At 44.5% G+C, this 4609-nt stretch overlaps 1 non-coding gene across 1 annotated transcript; it reads left to right on the top strand.

The window, feature by feature from the left end:
* Nucleotides 1-2194: 2194 nt before the first annotated feature.
* On the top strand, nt 2195-2376 carry LOC119437821 (U2 spliceosomal RNA). The gene has a single exon (XR_005189544.1). It is a non-coding gene; the product is annotated as a U2 spliceosomal RNA (small nuclear RNA).
* The last annotated feature ends 2233 nt before the right edge of the window (nt 2377-4609 follow it).

Here is a 4609-nt window from a genome sequence, read left to right on the forward strand (position 1 = left end):
ATTTGAGAACCCTGCTTTTTTATAGATGTGGATCAAAAAAATGAACGTTGGCTAATATTTTACAAAATTCTATTTTCGTGATTATTTTCCTCAATAAAAAATCGGTGATACTGTGCGCTAATCAGTCGAAATCAATGCTTCTGATACGCAGTCTTTCACAAAGTATTCTTAGAGCCCTAGCAACAACAATTTTTTTCCTTGGAAGCAAACCAAAAATTTGCAAAGACCACTACTGGATGAACAGGCTATTCTGTATTTTTTTTCGTAAAGAAAGTTATTTTTCCCGCCAAACTAAGACTGATTCAGTTTTTCTTGGTAATCAGCATGTCCAGGAATTTTGGACATTTCCCGTTCATCCGGTGAACTTCACCGCAGTGCGCCAGTGTAACTAAATCGGCAGCGTTTTCCAAAAAAGATATTCAGAATGCAACCCGAATTTCAACAAATTTCAGTTATCAACATGGAGAAGATACGGCCTTTTATTAACATGCGTATTCACGGCACTTGGCCGTAACGACTTTGCTGCGTTGAATAACTAAACCCATTGCTAGCGCTAACACTGCAGAAATCCGGTACAAATGTGTGATGATCCGCCTTTGTTAATACCGCATGTTTTTTTTTTTTTAATAAGTGAAAAGTATTCCTCTTTTCAATACGAGGTAGAGCGAAAGGAGTTCCCTTCACAGTTTCTCGTACAATTTTTAAAAACTGAATACCAGCAATTAATTTCTATTTGTGCTCGTTGTGCCATAAAGTGAAGCACTGCATTTCATAATTATGTCTAACACCACGACGGAGAAAGAAAATGTCAATCTTTAAAGGAGATCCGCGTAGTTGCGTAAGTGCTCTGGCGCAGCATATCGCAAAGCTGTGATGGGTGGTTGAATTTCTGAATCATGCTGCGTATATAGCAAGTGCCCGAAAACACAACGAAAAGGGAATGCCCATTCTTGATTTGATGTGATACAATTTTTGATGTAGTATAGCTGATTAGAATCCCTTTCACGAAGGTTTTCACCACGAAGCAGCCACCTACTTCACTTGTGAATAAAGCGGTCAAATGAAGAAGCTATTGCGAGCTACTTCTTATACCCCTGTCAAGCGGGCAAGTTAAGTGCACTTACAGGGAGTGTGCTTCGGGACCTTGAGTGACACTTTAGGCTACGCGGTTCTAAACGGAAAAACAGAGTGCACTCGCAGGAAAAAAAATGGCGACAGACTACGAGCGCGTTTCGTGAAAACGTAGATTAAAAAGAAAAGTACTTCTAAAAAGTGATTGTCTTACGTTGTATTATTAATTAAAACAAACTTAATCTATGTTTTTTCAACAAAAAACGAAAATATTTTTTATTTAAGAGTGTGGCAAGTCAATGCCGGCCAAGAAAAATGCCTAGCCAATCCAAAACGACATAGCGGCGTGCGACGAGGCGGCATTTGATCCTGCTCGAACAGAATATGAACGCGTCTTAGGCTATTATTTGTGTGCAAGAGCTGTTCAATCACTAAAATGAACTTCCGTGTCCTTTTTTTATGCATTACATTTTATACCATTGACACCGCTGGCGACGAGGCTACGCACTCGGCCAGCAAAGTGTGTTCCGTGAACGCACTTCGACCGGAGTACACTCTGCGGCGAGTGACACTCCACTTGCGACGTTTAGATTGGGCAAAGCACTTAAACCGAGTGTCACTCTCCGTAAGTGCACTTAACTTGCCCGCTTGACAGGGGTATTAGTTTCCTTTTTTATAATTATTTGGTTTAAAAATTCAGTGCCATTCCACTCTGTGAAGGTGGATGACCAGCGAAGCTGTGTATGTTGTGATTGGCCGTTGGTCCGTTGAAACGTTCTAAGTTTGCGGTATCGGGGCCACATGGACGGTTCGCGTTTCTTTCCGCCTCGCGGTCCTGGTGCGCAGCATGCTTACGCTTGGCGTCCGCGGCCCGCTCATCGTCGGTGGTCAACTTCCGCCGCCGCCGCGCCCATTCCCTTTTCTGTTCACGCCGTCGTTCTTGGTAGGCACGCTGTTCTTCTTCAGACCGTACAACACGCGGCCTACGCATGTCATAGTCAGAGCAGAACTGATGAAAGGAGCCTACATAGAGCATGGCGTCAGGAGACAGAAGACACTCTGATTGGTAGGCACTAGTTTGAATACGCGGGATGGCGTACACGAGTATATGGTGCGAACGTAGACACGGCCGACGCGGGTCAGAGTGTAGTATCTGTTCTTATCAGCTTAATATCTGATACGGGTTGTATTTTGACCCAAGGTATTAAACTTATTTTTGCAATTTGGCTGAGTGCTTGAATTCTGCTGCACCTCTGCCGCGGGTCGGCCAGCTATTGCACTATCTTCGAGATCGGCCCACGTTTTTGGTCTACTGACACCGATCCGCTGGAAACTAGCCACATACAGCTTCCCTGTAAAAAAAAAAGCAAAGGAAATATTGGGAGTAACCGGGCCATAAATTCGATTTTAGCACAATGTTTTCTCATGTAAGAGGCAAGAAGTATAGGCAACTTCTTTTTACAGTGAAGCTATCTATCGCTAGGATTTATTCGTGGCGTAAAGTCGACAGAAAACTATCATCATTCCATGGCTCATACTCCAGTAAGGCAGATGATACAAGCACTGAGCAAAGTGAAGCGAACAGTGCATACATTCTTTTGGAATAACGCACACAACATACAGAAGAGCGTGCGTTTCAATAAAGAACAAGCTCAATACAAACACCGAACCACATAATTGACGATAAGGCGCTCCTGATAACAAGGCGAAGCACGTAGCGCTCACCCCGATCCGTTTCAAATCAAATCAAATAAAGCTTTACTTCCTCTTGAAAGACGACGAGGCGGGACAAAAATCCGTGAGTACGGCTTGACAGAGGTCCCTGCCCCCTTATTCTTTCGTGGCAGGGTACATAGAAGATACACAACGGATACATTGCACATAGCAAAGAACATATATTTGTTTTTAGAATTCCCGGTAAAGACTACTGTTGCGCAAGCTCCCGCGGCGACGGCAGTTTGTGACGTGGGGAGTGACTTCCCTAGATTTTCGTATATATAACATAACCAGTCTATAGCAACTGATTTCAATATTGTTGCAGCACCGCTATATGGGCGGCAGCGTGTTGCGAAAATTACCATTACTACCATTGCTATAAATTACCATAACTACCATTACTATAAATTACCATAACTACCGTTACAATAAAGCCATAAAGAATTTCATACTGCCCTCAGCAGTTGTAGTGGTGGTTGTCAACAGCTTCTCTGGACATCCACTTTCGCAGGGCCGGGATGAGGAGTAAATTTTTTTCTTGTTTTTACCTAGAAATAATACATGTGTCCAATTAGCGAATAATTAATCGGTGAGCGCCCTGACCTTTCTAAAACCCCCCACACCATACACTCTAAGAAAAGTGTCGGGTAAAACGAGTGTAACTGGACACTTAGTCTTGAAATGGGTGCTTTCGTTCATGAAGGGACTAATAACTGCAGGAGCTAGCGTGTCGTGTGCAAATTTCGGAGGCTAAGTGTTTAGTACCTGGTCGGAAAGAGAGGAACGGGAGGATGAACGGCTACAGTGACTCCCCACGCACTCCACTGTTTTCCCCCGTGTCGACGAGTGAAGCGGCGAAACGGTATTGTCTGTGTAAATAAAAAAAATAATAAAAAAAACATGTAAATATATTTGAAGTTCGCGCACTATCTATTGAAGTACATGAGGACAGGACTTCCCTTCTTCGCGAGAAAATTACGCGCCATGCCCTTTATGTGCACACTATGCCTGAACGATACACATTACACGCGCAAATCACTGATGGACTGACAGAAGTTTTTGGTCAATGGTACCTAAGTTGCTACCGTTCCAAGGCGATTGCAAACTTTAGTTAAGCGATGTGAAGCTCAAAGCGACGTCTCTGCCGTCTTGCGTGCCCCGTACTTCCCGCTACACGTAGATCGCGTAACGTGTCTCCAGGTTAAATATTCCTGAGAATAATCGGGCAGCTTTCTTTTCGCAGTCCCATATATGGTTGCAAGTACACGCAACGCTAGACTCTCCGCGTCTGTCATACGCAAAGTGCTGAGTCTCCTTTGTATTGCCGCACCTGCGTTGAGATGCCCACCGGGCTCCCAGCATTCTGTCTCTTAACCGAGCGTTCGTGATGCATACGGTTTAAAGTACCTGACTTGTGAACGTGAAGATGCGAATTTGAATGGAGCCCTCTCCCTCTTTTTTTTTTTTAATGTAAGGCATTTCTTTGCCTAGTCGGAGCCAAGGTCAAATACGAGGCTGTCCAAGGTCACATAGTTTGTCGCCGATGCGCGCCCACTGCCACACGCCCGATCGAAAGCCGATACTGGCTTGGCTATGTGGTCCCATATGCATAGGCTCGTTTATGTACTATCCCGATGGAAAGAAACGCGAACAGCGGAGCGCGTGGCCGAAGCATAACTGAAGTTATAGTGTGCGCCGTCCTGTCAGACCATTCACCATTGACAGGCGGGCACATCCGGTGTGATCGCGCTGTGCGATGGTGCGCCCCCTATCCTGCAATATTTTTGTTTCTGTCCTGCTTCTCTTTTATTTGAAAACGAGG

This window comes from Dermacentor silvarum, chromosome 1, assembly GCF_013339745.2.
Source record: "Dermacentor silvarum isolate Dsil-2018 chromosome 1, BIME_Dsil_1.4, whole genome shotgun sequence".
NCBI classification, from domain to species: Eukaryota; Metazoa; Arthropoda; class Arachnida; order Ixodida; family Ixodidae; genus Dermacentor; species Dermacentor silvarum.